This window comes from Equus caballus, chromosome 20 (genome assembly GCF_041296265.1).
Source record: "Equus caballus isolate H_3958 breed thoroughbred chromosome 20, TB-T2T, whole genome shotgun sequence".
Taxonomy (NCBI): domain Eukaryota; kingdom Metazoa; phylum Chordata; class Mammalia; order Perissodactyla; family Equidae; genus Equus; species Equus caballus.
In genome coordinates, this window is record NC_091703.1 from 8,809,240 (window position 1) to 8,824,436 (window position 15,197).

A 15,197-nucleotide genomic window follows, 5' to 3' on the forward strand; every position below is an offset into this window, starting at 1 on the left:
TTCAGGAGTATAAAAAATTAAGCCTCATGCTTATTTTAGAGTTTAGATTTAAGCTTAGCCCTTTAAAAGCCAGTGGAAATAAAGTTTGCCTGTTGGATAGGGATGCTGGAAATAGCGAGGTATTTCTGTCTTGAAGAGGAGACAAGATGATTTCTGCAAAGGCTGAGTTGCTAACGCGCATCCTATATTTTTGAGATCTTTATTCTGTGCATGCGCACGAGTGTATTCCGAAATAAGTTTAATTGAAGTGGAACGTAGAGAAAAGGGAACTGCAAAGAACAGAATAGTTTTTGTTTTATTTTGGGAGGTGATTTCTCTCCATGGGCTTTGAAAGCATCCTCTAGATCTAGTGCTTTTTGGAGTAGGCAGGTATGGTTCTAAAACGTAATGTAACCCGGAAGTCTAAGTTAGAGGCTGAAGTCTTGGCTGAAACTTTTTTTTTTTCCTTCTTTTGAAGACATTTAGTTCTGTGCTTCCTTCAAGAGTCACATAGAACTTTTGAAGGAATGGGTTTGAAATTATTCCTCAAATAATTTATGCGAAGATGAGCCACTAATTTTTTTTTTTTTTTTTTTTTACTTCTGCCCTTTGGAGGGAGCCTTCTGGGTACCGGCTGATGGATCCTGCTTTGATGTGTTTTGAGCTTTGGTTACACTGATGAATTAAACATTTGAATGGCTTTTATCAAGTTTTAAATGTGTGAAAAAATACCTTCCCTCCCACCCCCCCTTTTACAAAAGAAAGGGAGAACTCTTTGATTTAGTTATTTGTTTAGGTAGTGCTCCATTTTAGGTTGTTAATGAACTTACCCTGTTTTATCATCCTTATACTACACGGGTTGCATTTTAGGATTTTTTGTTTTTAAAGAGGATTTGCTGGTTATGTGATACTCTTAAATGTCGCTGATGCTTACTGTTATATGCATATCATTCTCTGGATTTTTCTAGGTACTACTTTATTTCTCATCAGAAATTCAGTCTAAGCCCTTATGGCAGACAAGTGTTTGTTATGTGATGGGGAAGATGGGTCTGACTCAGCTGGCACAGGTGGTGCATCCATTCCTAACTATTTACATCATCCAGCAAGTGACCTTTTGATTGAGGGTCTTTTATTTTAGATTTCTTCAGGCAGAGTCCTGAAATCTCATTTGCCTCCAACACAGGCACAGAACGTTGGAGGAAGAAAATAAATCTAACCTTATTAGTCCTGCATCTGATCAACAGCTATTTGTTGGTTACCTGCTTTCATTTTTCACTCTTCAATTTTGAACTGCTGTGTTGGGGTCTACTTCCTTAGGTCAGTTTGGAAATCTTTGTTTACTATCTTAGGCTCACTTGTCAACATCATTTATTACCCCCAGCTAAGGAAACTTCCTGGTTAATGACGTTTAAAAAATTCTAGCCTTTTAGGGTTTTGTATGGCATAATTAATAATAAATTTAACTCCTTCAAAAATTGGTTAAATGTGCTCACTAGAGACAGTCAGAAGTGAAACCTTTTGATGTTTCTATTCATTATCCTTCTGAAAAGTAGGTGGTGCTTAAAAGGTCATAGGATAAGTGTTGCTAAGCAGCTAAACAGAAGGATGCTAAAATTAACCAAAGCATTTTTGAAAGAGAGTCCTTCCCTGTTTTACATTATTTGCTAGATTTAATTAATTTCCTGAATCCTCCATGTCCTTTGACCTTGGAAGGTAGGATGTTAAGTTTGTTTTCTTTTTGTTATCATATTTAAATAATCTCTCTCTCTTTTGTAAGTGTTTTTTAATTGAAGTTCGTGCTCTCTTGACCAACTCTGGTATCAGATGGCACCTTCTCTGGGCGGACTTCTTGTCTATTTGTCGAGTGTTCAGGTTAAGCCTTCCCTTCCCGAGGATATGTGTGGTTGAGGATATGTGTGGGTAACGTCACCTTATTTCATTTATGAGTAACAGGTTGTTTAGTTTGTTTTGGAAAATCTACCTCATCCATAAAGTGATGCCTTACTTTATGTCTTTATGTCTCTTTATTAGATAGATTTGCATTCAAAAGATAAAAATGCAATATAGTATCAACAGGACGATAGTTTTCTTCCCCTTTGCTGAGATTATCATTCCCTTAGATCAGGTTTTTGATACTCCTCCTGTCCTTTTCACTCTACCTCCTCGTCTACGTTTATTCAGTCCAGTTCTTTTTAAAAATAATTATATTAGGCTTAGAGTATCTTTGACCAAATGTTAGAAAACAAACAAAAAGGATTGTGATTTACATTTCATGTCTGCTATGAGTATGTTTAAGGATGTTGAAATTTTTCGTTGAAATAAAGTGGTTGAAATCTAACTGAAGCCAGGGTTGAAAGGCAAACCCACTGTAAGTCAGATGTTCCCCTGCCTCCGGGTTACTTGTGTACGTCTGACCTACTGAACAGGCAAAGTTGAGTAATATTTTTATATCGAAATATAATTAAGAAATTGGATGGGTTCTTGGGGGGGGCAGGATAAATGAGTTTTCTTTTTCTCTCTCTTTTAGACATAGGAAGTGATTTTTGGGTAGAAAAAGCCATGGCTTTCTTCAAAAAGCAGGGGTCAGATTGTGATTTCCACGCCCTGGGGGGCCTCGCTGTAAATCAGAGGTAAAAGGTGTACCATATGAAACACAGAGGGAGGCATGCGATGTGCCTCCTGAAATGCACCACTTATTTTTAATTTCCCCCACTCCTGTAGACGGCAGAATACAGAGAGGAAAACCGTCTGCTGTGCTTTCATTTCGACTGAGGTGGAAGAATGAGGAAGATGGGGAGTGAGGGTGACTGCCTTTTTCCTTTTCTGCTAGCCGTTCTGTGGGACAGTGTCATTGACGGGCCTGATCTCGGTTTCTCTTGTCACCTTCCCTGGGTGTTTCCTGTCCGGTCTGAAGTGAAGCCGGAGTGTAGCTGGAGCCTCGTGTAGCTGGAGCCTCATGTAGCTGGAGCCTCGTTGCTTGGTGGAGATGGGGTGGGGTGGAGAGGAAGGAAGGCACTGGGAGGAGGGCGCAGGGAGCTGTTCCTTCCAGCTACTGGTGCATCTTGTTTCTGATGGTACTTCAGGGTACAGGTGAGCCAGTCTGCCCATCAATAAAGGTGGCTGCCTGTGAATAGGTGTTTCAGACAAAAGAAGTGGGAGAGGGTGGGGACTGTTTGTTCAGTGTGATTCAAGCAAGTAATGCTAGGAGAATTTGAAAGCCTCTGTAAAGTCTGCGAGACTGGAGACTGGGTCCTGACTGCTGCTGCGGGACTCACCTGAGGCCTTTCAGACTCGGAGAGGGAGAGGGTGACGGCGAGGGCGAGGGCGGGTGGTCCTGGTGGGGTGGAGAAAGCTCATTGAAAACCCCTACATTCTTTGTCAGCAGGCCAGACTGCAGCGAAACAGTGTCAGTGGGGGTAATGAGATAAAGCTGTTAAATGGCTCTATTTGTTTTTCCCCTGGCTTGCTTGGTTTCTCATCTCGTTTGCCCCCCTTTTCAGAGACTGTGGGAGAGGATAGTTATAAGAATGTTTGAGACTTTTAGTGGTTTAATTACTTTCACAATTTCATTTTTCATTAGGGTGTACCTTGGACAAAGTTAACTTCACCCTGCTCTTGTGAAGGCCTTTCGAAAGATTCGAATTTTATCCTCAGAGAAACCCAGTGAGGGTGGCTGAGTATGTTAACCCATTTTACAGCTGTGCCAGTGTGCACCCGGTGGCCGGTAATAAATCAAACCTAGGACCCAGCACCCCTAACCCGGGCCAGGCTCCTACAACACCTGCTTTTTAAAGTCAACTTGGCCTCAGAAGACTTAGCACTAAGTATACAGTGCCAGGTTATCTGCGTTAAATTAGACCAGATCCTTTTCACAAAAGAAACTTTTTAGCCTTTGGTGACACTTCTGTTGATGAATGTGATTATATACATTTTTTTCAGTAGGTTTTCTACCTCATGGGGTTGTTATAAGGATAAAATAAGTGTTCCAGAAAGTCAAAATCTATATATGGAAGAAAGTGGCATATTTTGAGCTCAGGAAGCTTTGTGGGTATCCACTCTGGATTTCCTTTCCAGAACTGTGCACTGCTCCATTACTTTAGGCAGAATTTGCTTAGGGGTTTGTATTTAAATTAGGGAGATACAGAACTTTCTTTTTGCTTTGAGTGCCCAGAGACAAACAGAATTAGCAAATTATTATTAATGAATTTCACTTAGGGATGGATTTAAAGGAAAAGGCAGGTCATAAGGTTTGGTTGACCTTTAAAGCAGGGCTTCTCAACCTGGTGCGTTTGCCCCCAGGGGGCATTTGGCAATGTCTGGAGACAGTTTTGATTGCCTTCCTCTGGGGAGGGGTGCTACTGGCCTTTATTGGGTAGAGGATAATGCTCCCCATCCCACGGTACACCGGAGGGCCCCACAACAAAGGAGTACACAGTCCAGAATGTTAGTAGGTGGAGGTTGAGAAAGCCTGCTTTTAAAGATACAGTAGTTGTGGCCTGGGTCGTCTGCTGCGCAAGGAGCCTGGGTGTCCTCACTGTATTGCATGTGATATATTTGGAGATCTGAAATTTCATGAAGCAAGTAAGCTCTTATTACATGCCTGTGAGGTACCATGGTTGGCAGGGTGAAGATTTCACAGAAAATTTTCGGTTGGGGAAAACATTAAGTGGCGTTAAATATATTTTAAAACCCCGTAGTAAATAAAAGTTCTAGAACTCATCTGCTTCTAAAACAAACCAGATTCATTGGCACTGGGAGGCTGTTCTGATAGGTGGCTCAGCTTTCCGAGTCGCTTCTTCAGTTATGTAGGAAACTTGCTCTGGTGCTGTATCTGCTGGTTCTCCCTCATGTTTGAAATCATGTGGAGTGTACCCCCCCCACCCGCTTTTTTTTAGTGTTTGAACTAGCCCTTACTCGCTTCACAGTTAATGTTTCTGTACTCCTCATCTCCCTTATTTTGTTTTCTCAAGTTTTTGCAAAATCCTTATGTGACTCTCCACCTTTTCCGCAAGGCAGTGTTTTGGTGCCTGGTCTTCTGTCCATACATCTCCTTTGAGAGGATGGATGACAGACTGCTGCCACGGCTGGAAGGGCTGGAAGGGATGGCGAGGGAATGAAGGGGAAGAGACTCTGGCTATTTTTATGTTCTTGGGACTCCCAGACCTCAAATACTTGAAAAGGTGGTTGATCTAAAGAAAAATATGTGGCATACAAACATAAAACTGAATTTCCCCAGATCAGAAACGTCCAGGATAGTGACAGGAGTGATCTTTTAGCTACAGGTGCCCCCACCCCTCGTGTGCAATCCGGGAAGGAGGGAGACTGGATTCCAGAAAAGAAAGGGCTGCCGATGGTGGGAAGTGATAGTTGTCCCCAAAGTGACCTGGGCTCCCTCTTACCTTATAGAAATGTGTAACTCTTGAAGGTAGCTTTTTTTACTTCCTAAACCAGTGGCAGACTGTCAGGGTCCCATTTACGTCCATTTGTGCTGGGGGTGCTCCGTGCCCTCCTCTAAAGCCGCCTTCGCCTTCCTGTACCTGGTCAGAAGAGTTCTAGAGTTCTAGTGCTTTTCTGCCCTTCCCTCTAAACCTGTGAACCGGTGGCTGCCTGCTCTCTATCACCATTTACAGCTTTTCCCAAGCTGGGACCTTTGGCACTGGATCACCCTGCAGGTAGCTCAGAAGTAACTTGTAAGAATACAAGTCATCTCTTGCACTCCTAGAAGGTGATCTGAAATGCACCATCCGCCCGGTCTTCTAGGCCAGAAAGCACTTTGGTGTCCTTGACTTGTGCCTCTCTCAGCCAGTCACCAGACCCTCCCTGAAGCTTCTTTCCAGGCCGGCTCTGATATGGGTGGTCCCATTGCCCCTAAGGGCCCCATCACGTTGGAAACGCCTTCTAAGTTAATTTCCTGCCCCCAGTGCCTCCCTACTCCAGTTCATCCTCCGCTCTGCTCAAAAACTAAAGCAGCACATGGTGTTTGCCTGCTGAAAACATCTCTTGGCTCCCTGTTGTCTGCAGGAAGAAGTCCAAACTCCTCAGCTTGGCACACGAGGACCTTCGTCGTCAGCTTCCAAACTGTCTTTCTAGTTTCAGCTCTTGTCACTCTCTCTTCCCTGCTCTGCGGCACTGAATAGTTTCTTACTGCTTCTGCCTTTGCGTGGATTCTTCATTCTGTTTTGTCCCCATCCACGTCTAGCAAACATTTCTTAACTCTTGCAAGACGCATCTCAAATACCTTGCGGGGAGAGTTAGGTCCTCCATCCAGAAAAACTCTCACCCCATCTATCCACTCTGTCTGTATTGTAATTTACCTGTTGACATGTGTTCCTCACCTCAAGAATAGGGAGGGACTTTTACTCATATTTTTCCATCTTCTTCACCTAGCTCTAAGATGGCATAGTTGGTGCTTGTTTGATAATATGTGTCGATGGGATTTGTTTTCTAATACAAAAATGAGAGTTTTTGAAGAGTTGCAGGTTATCTTTGGAGAAGAGCACATATAATTTGGAAGCTAAGTCCTAAACATCAGCACAAATTAGGAGGAGGAAACAGAAGTAAACTAACGACTTCAGTACACCCATCATGCAGAAATTTGGTGCTAAGTGCACACTGGTGGGAAAGAATTTTAAATTACAGAAATTTTAAAATAAAACTTTGCTTAATTTACTCGGAATTAAAGAGAAAAAAAATCTTTGTTAATGCCTGATTGCACTAAAAGCTGTCACACTAGGGCCCTTACTAATTATAACCACTTTTTATGGCTCTTGGTTTGAAGTTTATATTAAATAGGAGAGATGGGCACACAGATCAAAGACCAGAATCATTTCAGAGCTCCAATGTGTGGGCCCATTTTCTCTGCTTAGTTAGATTTTTGTTTCATTAGTGGTATGAGTTAATAGGAGTGTTGGTCTGTGTATAATTTAACTTTTCTTTCTTCCGTTACTCCTTGGATTTAAGACAGAATACCAAACCAGAAACCTAGAGGGTATAGATCTTGCTTTGTTTGTGTGTATGTGCACACAGTATACATACTCGATAGATCATATTTATAGAAAGAATCATTTTCATTGTTTGAGGGGGGCCTCCTTTTTGCTGAGACTTTATTGTAAAAAAAGAAAAAAACTTCTGAATACAGGAAATCATCTTAAAATGTTAATTTTCTTTTAAAAGAGGTACATAAATCTTCAGAAACAGGGGCGATAGCAGAAAAATGCAGTGAGAGAGAGGCATTTTGCTTGTGGATCCTCCTGTACCCTGACATTTTGAATCATGTGAATGGGTTCCCATTTCAAACAAGGATTTAAAAAAAAAAAAAATTTTAGCTGCATGCTGGAAAGTCTTGGTATCCTTTATGTAAGATGAAATCCTAGTTGATTAAAAATACATTACTGTCTTGAAATATTTCTTAATATGCTTACCTGATAACTAATGTTTAGGCTCAGATCTGGCAGATGCATTCAGACATAATATTCTAATTTTATTTCTGTGGAGGCTTGTATATTTTCCTTTCTGATGTGAAAAACAGATTTTTTAAAAGCCATTTTCTCTTCCACTTTAGGGCTTTTAATTGTTTTGAGGGATAATTTCCTAAATCTGTTTAGTGAACATCTCAAGCAGGTTTCCCATGACTTGGTTGAAATCTATATTGGATTAAACTGTTCTACTTAAAAGTTTAAACCAAGTATAATTTAAAGGAAGCTTAACTTGCAGGTCTCTGAATTTAATTTGCACTAAAATCATGAAAATAAGGTTTCGGAGAACCGTTATTTATTCAGGAGCGTAGTAAGGCTTCACAACCCCCTTTTCCTAAAATACTACATCAAGTTGGATTCAGTATCAGATTCAGTCTCCTTTTGGAAACAGGCATTTTATTCACCCCCAAATTTGCTTGCTATGTAGTGTTATTTTTTTAACATCTACAGGTCTTTATTGATTGATTTTTATTTATTCGATAAATATGTGAATATTTACTACGTGAGGGCTGGGATAACCACCAAGGGTCCTAGTATGAGAAAGAGAGTTGCTAGCTTCGTGGAGGTTGAAAGAGACACATTCAACCACTAAGTCATTTACATCCGTGCTGAGTGCTAAAAGTTAAGCCTGACAAGAACATATGCAGTTAAGTTTGTCCTCTGTGTGTTGGGGGAGGAGTGGGAGATGCTGGGAGGCAGGTCAAGGAAGAGATCCCACAGAAGTGGCATTTGAGCTAATATCTGAAGGATGGTGAAGAAAGGGAAAGAGTGTGTTGGAGAACAAACAGCTTGTACAGAGGCTCTGGGGTTGGAGAGGAAGGTGTGTCCACTAAAGTGTGAGAAGCCTGGTGTGTGTGTGTGGAGGAAGAAAAGGCACAGAAGGAGTGAATGACATGCATGGTGAGGTAGCCAGGGGCTAGAGCATGCTGCTTGTAGCTCACAGGTATTTGGAATTTTTTGAAGAATTTGGGGAAGCCATAAAGGGTATTAGGCCAAGGACTGGCAATGATGAGATTTGCATTTTTAAAAATTACTCTTGACCAGAGTGGAGAATGGACTACACTAGAAGGAAGCAACTATTTGGCCTTCAGTTTGCAAGATTGGTGAGAAGACTAGTTTTTCAGAACTTTGAAAACCAGTGGCTGCTTGGAGTATGGTAGCAGTAAAGATGGGGAGCCTAGATGGGTTTGATAGAGATTTAAGCCATAAGGTGTAGGAAGGACTTGTTGCTGCTTAGGGTGGAGTAGGGTGGGTTAGGGAGGGGAGGGGAGGGGTGAGAGGGTGGGGGAAGAGAGAGATGACTTCCAGGTCTCTGGCTTTGTAGTGGGTGGATGGTGATGGCTTTCTTTGAGATTAGAATTCCGGATAGAGCAAGCTTCATGAACGAGGTATGTTCCCCACCCTTTAAAGAGTTGTATTTTTATGTTTTCGAGTTTTTTCAGCATTTTCTCTGCTTGTGCTGTGTTTTCATGGGTTAATGATACACCTAGCATGGATGAGGCATGAAAAGTACTTACATAAAAGTGAGAAAGATATTATGTTCTTTCCTACAGGAACAAATGAACGGCTTCCTCCTTCCCTTCCCTCCTCTCCTTTTCCTTCTTTCCTTTTAATTTCCTGATGCCAAAGGGAACCTGGAAGATTTCTTGTAGATGGCCTGAGTTTCTGAGTGATGTTCAGATGAGATATGCAACTAAAGCTTAAGAGCATTTAACTTTTTGTTTGTTTTAGTGATGGATAAACCATTGTTTATTTGTTTGACTTGTGAGCATGGAGGTTGGGAACAGGCTTCGGGAAGAACCAATTTAGAACTCTTAAAATTGCTCAAGCCTTTTACTTAGGAGTGTCAGGATTCCTTTCATGACCTGCTTTTCCAACTTATTTCTTAGTTCCTCAGTGGTCAGCTGACATTCTGGTTGTCTTAGAACTACATCAGTATTTTGCTCGACCAGTATGTGTGAAAACAAAGTTCATTCGGTAAACATTGTTGTGTATCTACTACGTGCTGGGCTTTACGCTAGATTGGTGGGTGCCAAAGGAAAGATTTAATCCTTTCCACAAGGAATGGGACTTTTCCCCACTGAGCGATTCTCTAGCCTGTATTTGAGCACCTCTGGTGATGGCAGACTTGCTCTCCCCAGGCAGTCCTTGGGTTTTTACTGTGCTAATTAACTTTTTTTTTTTCCCAAGGCAAATAAAAATCTTTGTGGAACGAGTAGATAGAAAGTGACGTGGTTTCCGTTGAGTTGGTAAAAAGTAGAAGCTGGAGCACAGACATGCTGCCTTGTGCAATCTGACCCTCTGAGGGTTCCGTCAGGGAGTGCTCTGGGCCACTCAGCGAGTGACACCTTCAGTTACCTTCTCCTGCACTGGAAATCCTGCCTCCTGAGTGGGTGTCTGCCTCACTTGCCTGCACAGCCACCCCCTGTATGTGAACTGGGACACCATCCTTTAAGACGATCTCACAAGAAAGTCTTAGCAGCACTCTCAGATTTGGGTAATGCTTTTCTCTGATGTCATCCAAATGTCTCATCAAAACCTCAGGTGAGCCCCAGCATGCCCCAAAGACGCTTCTCTTTTATGGTATCAGTCCTGACTGATGTAACCCCAGCGTCTCATTGGACCCCAGATAGTGCTGGTCCTTTGCCCACACTGGGTAGAACATGACTTTCCATCTCTTGCTTAGGAGCATGGATGTTTCGCATCACCGCGCCCATGAAACCATTAGAACAGACACCACACATTATTCCAGCCCTATATTTGATAAGATCAACTAATTAGGGGAAAAAAACTTAGCAAAGACCTTGCCCCCTCCCACTTTTTTCTAAGTGAAATAGCTTGGTAAGGAGATGCTGGGAAGAAAACTTGTAAAACTGGGTTTAACCGTATTTTTTGAAAATTTAAATCTGAAAGTACTGTGCAAACAACTCAGAGTCTTTTCCCTTGCTGTGACCCAAGCAGAAGCATGGATTTGGAGGTCCAATAAGAAGTTTGTTGCAAAGATAGCTTACTAGATAATAGCCTTGTGATAAATATCCAGAATTGGTGTCAGTAGTACATGCAGTAGCCAATGTCTGGTGACAAATAATATGCTCACTTTTGGATAACCCATCCATACCCGCTAGATAGTGGTGACAGTGCACGCTGTGTGCTAGGTAATTTCTTTTTCTTTAAACAGTTGTGGATTTGCATCCCTGCTGTCACTTGTTGAAGGGCTTGGTGGTGTTGGGTTCCCTGGGCTTTAGACTGTGGGACATGGCTACGTTCTGGAGTTGTTAGACCGTCAGCTGTGTTAAGATGAAGTGAATGAAAGTTGAATGTATTTTCTGTAAAGCTCCTGAAGAGGTTAATGAAACAACTTAATAAAGAAATACACACTTTGGAATTTTAGTGGAGTTTCTTCAGGGAAGTTCAAAGGGCAGTTAGGCCAGGTCATGTGTTGCTGCCTCAGGGTGGCTGGGACGTGTCCCTTCTTTGAAGCTAAAGCCATTGTCCTCTTGCTAAGAATGTGGCATTGGGAGATGTGCTGTAAAGGTGACTTTTCCTCAGGAAAGCGGTTGCTCTCTTAGGATGGGCGAGTGTCATACACGTTTGGTCAAGTCATGGCAGGAAGTGCTGAGAATGGGGGTGGTCGCCCCTCTTACCATTTTTGTTGTTGTTTTTGTTTCTTCTTTTGAGCAGCTCTTGATGTCACTGTGGGTGAATAATTGTGGCACGTGTCTTCTGAAGCTTGGCCTGTGTCCTTATCCGTCCACTGGAGAGGAGATGGTGTGTGTGGTCATGTGTCCATGCTGTGGTATAGTCAAGGAAAAAAGGGGGTTTTGTGTCTTGGGGAGGCAGTATGGTTAGCACTGGCCAAACTGTTATATTTAGAGAACGTGATCAAAATGGCCCGGCAACTTTATTTCATTGTTATCTTAAGTGAAGTTCTGGAAGGGCCTCTCTGGCCGGCTTGTCTCTGGGAAGTCTGATAGTAGCCAGTGCTGCCTCCTGTGTCTCCACAGAAAATGGGATACATAGAAATCCAGCCTGAAACAGCAGAAACTGTGACATGGTTATTCATATTACAAATGAATCCACCCAGGGTGCATCTAAATAAATTCAACAGATGGCATTTGAGCTACAGACCACCTTTGGTGAAAAGCATCACTAGACAAAGCCCGCCCGTGTTTGCTTTAAGTCAGATAAACCAGAAGTTAAGCCTTTCAGTTTCTCTTCTGTCCTTGCTAGACATAATCCATATGACTCCACTCTGATAAGTCAAAAATCTCAAGTTATCCTCTTTAATTTTCACCCTTATTTGGTTGTTAGGCTTTTCAGGTGGAAAAATTCTCAGCACGAGAGCAGTGGGAACAGTAGTATAAGATCTTACACTTATTGAGCACCAGCTAGTTACCATTGTCCTCAATTCTTGACATGGGTCCTCTCATTCATTCCTCACGACTTTCTGACCCTGTGATGTAGGCACAATTATTATCCCCATTATTCAGATGAGGACATTGAGACCCAGAGAGGCAAGCAGCTTGTAGGAATCAGAAGTGCAGCCTGTGCTTGTAACCACCGCCACACTGCCTTCCATAGTGACAAGATATAGTCACCAAATAAATATCCCTGAAAACCTGCTGTGTGCAGATCCCTGTGGTACACGTCAAGGGGAAAGATGGGCAAGAACACGTGTGTCATGGGGTTGCTGGGTTAAATAGCAGATTAAAACCTACTCATGAAACAGCTCATTCTCTCTGGTATTTGACAAAATGAGTCAGATCGTACCTTCTGTGGAGTATCAGGAGGGGGATGGGGGTTGGCTGGCGTGAGAGGTTTGCAGAGGGAGGGTTAGTTCACAGAAGTGGTTGCCCCCAGAGTGTGTGGGGCCAGCAGTGTGAGAGAGACCCAGAGGTGAGGTGGATGAGGCCCTCAACAAATCCTCATATCTAGGCGAGGATGGGCTTTCCCCCCAGTTCCCATCAGAGGAGTTCTGGTAGAACAGAAGCTGTGGTGGGAGATGCCCCTAAAGTGGAAGAGGACGGGCTTGGACTTGGGGCTTCTGCTGGGCCTCTGTGTGGTGGGTAGTGGGGCGCGAGCCTGGGCCTTAAATTCTTCCTTGTGGACACCCACTTTTATCCTCACTAAAAGTGCCTGAGCTCCGATTCAGACTAAGCAGAGTGTGTCAGGCCCTCTTGAAGAGCTTGGAAACTAAGCTCTGTAAGCATTTGGGGGATTTAGTGTCACCTTGGGTTTCTGTAGGGCCAAGGCCTTGAAAACAGGTCCCTTGTTCAATATTATAATAGGTATTGTCATTTTATTTAATAGATAAATTCAAGATTTTGCCTCAGAATTGGTACTGGGGATCAGGATCGTTGATCGAAGAGACCTAGTGATCTGTGGTTCTGGTGAAGTCAGCACAGCAGTTGAATCGATCTAATTACTAACCTAATCTTAAAATTTGTCCATATTCAAAGGAGATAGCCTCTAGGAGGTGTTGTTTCTTTGTTGTTTTGCTTTTAAGCAGTAGGAGCCATGTGGGCTGGAGGACAGTGATGGAGGATGTCCCATCTCCCTTAGAATATTTTGGGGGGGTGGTCATCAGTGTGCACTGTGCCTGCCCTTTTGGGGGGAATGCCTGAGCAAGTTATGGAGCTGACAGATCTTGAATTGCCATGAGCACTTGATGGTCTGTTTCCTGTTTCTGGTGAGTCTGTGGATTGTTTTGAAATTAGGAACAAATAGAAAATTTCTGCCTTATGTGCTACCAGCTCAATTATAACTGACCTGTCTTCTATTGCCTACTACTTTCATTATTATCGTTGCTATTTTGCTCATGCAATTTTGATAGTTTCAGCAGAAGAGTAGTGAAAAGAGATCTGGATTAGGAGACTAGCATTCTGTGCTCTTTTCCGTCATTTGTGGAACACCACCATCAGCTTCCCCGCATCAAGAACTGCTTCTTGACACCTACCCCAGGTACCAGGCTCTGGGAACACAAGGATGAGTGAAACATGGTGTGGTCCCTGTCCTAAAACTCACCAGTGCATCACAGCCAGCAGAGATAGCAGGACAGGCAGAGGACCGGGGAGTGGGAAGTGGTCAGGGAAAGAGGAAGTGATGTTTTCAAATGTGAAGGGTTGGCCACGTGGAGAGGCATGTGGGGAAGGGAAAATGAACTTATAGGCAAAAGAACAGCATAAGTACAGGCCCTGGAGTATGAAAATACGAGGCTTATTTGGAGACAAGCTAGGGCAGGAAGTGGAGTGTGACTGGAGAATAGGATTGGGGGTGCTCTGTCAAGTTAGGGTGAGAGGCGTGTCGAGATGTGACTCTGGGAAAATAGACAGCTAGGTTGTGTAGGGAGTTGTGAGCCATCAAATGCTGTGAAGGAGGGCCGTGATGTGAGCGGCTCTGTCTCAGAGAAGGGATGCTGCTAACCCTTAGAAAAATTAGGCAGGGGAGGAGACAGTGTCTTCAGCAAAGTGCAATATGAACTTGGAATTTGGTGCCTTATTTAATGGAATAATTTCTTCTCTTTTTTTTTTTTCAAGAGATTTTCCAGCACGGGACATGTGGGCTGTCCTCTAAAGCGTTGTCTAATGTTCCTAATTAGGAGCTTTATTTCAGTTCAACAGTGTTTAAACTTCCTTAGCTGGGTTTTATCAATTGGTACTTATGTAAGCTCAGCTGGTAGTGGAATTAGCTAGAGGAGAGAGACTCATTTCTTTTCCCTTGAAAATATTGAGGGTGGACACTGGGTGTCGGAAGGGGACTGTTTATTTGGGAGCGAATGCTGGCTTGGAGAGGGAGCAGGCAGAGGGCTAGCTAATTTGCAGTCTTGCTAACCCTGTGGATGAAGCCTTCAGGGGCTGAAAGCCTCTGGTAGAAATAGAATCTGTTCATACCTGTGGAGCCGACTTTCAGCAGGGCCAGCTAGTTCCCCTCACTGCTCACCTGCATAGCATCTGCGCTCCCCCAGGGAACGGCTCTGCCCCTTAGATGCTCCCGGTCCTCGCCCGGGTTCCACCTCCCTCACTGCGGACGAATGAGGTCAGCCAGGAAAAGGAGTGTTCTGTGCCCAAGACTTAAAAAGTCTGCAGCAGGGAATATGAAGAAAATCAGATAGCAGGCCCCAAACACAAATAAGTGGTTTATTAATTATTGTAGAGACACACTATTGGCTTTTAGGTTTTCAGAGGCCTCTCTCTGGGGAGGACGTGCTCTTTTTTTTTTTTTTTTTTCCATGTGTGACTGTATACATTTCAAAGCCTGTGCTCGTAGACTAAGAGACCTGGCTGAGAGAGTCGTGAAAAATCGGGTAGGCCTCCTGTAGATTTGGTAGGTTGGACAGAACACATCCCTAAATCACTTTCATCACCTAAAACTGATTTTTATATGTTACGATTTAACGAGTTGTTGGCAACCTTTTTTTGTTTAGTTTTGTTTTCTAACGTGTTCTCTTTGAGCTAGAATTGTGCCGTGTGCCGGGGGGAGGTGGGATGCTGGCAAGCTGTGGTGGGGCTTTGTGGCTCCAGGAGGGCAATTGGGGTGGGGTGGCATCTGAAAGCGCTGGTGAGCGGGTTCCTTTTGCCTGCCTGAGCAGCCTGGACACAGGGTCAGGGAAGGCAGGCTCTGGGTGTGCCCAGGGCCTCGTGCTGGCTGGTTGTATATGTTAGTCCACAGTTGAGGGGTAGGTATTTTTAAGGACAGGAAACCGAGGCTGGAGATGTTCACCTTGAGATTGTGCAGCTGGTGTCA

The 15,197-nt window shown here is 43.4% G+C and overlaps 1 protein-coding gene across 13 annotated transcripts in view; it reads left to right on the forward strand.

Annotated features, from left to right (window-relative positions):
- Positions 1-15,197, forward strand: part of RREB1 (ras responsive element binding protein 1) — a 173,082-nt gene that overhangs the window by 46,141 nt on the left and 111,744 nt on the right. The gene's annotated exons all lie outside the window — the stretch shown is intronic.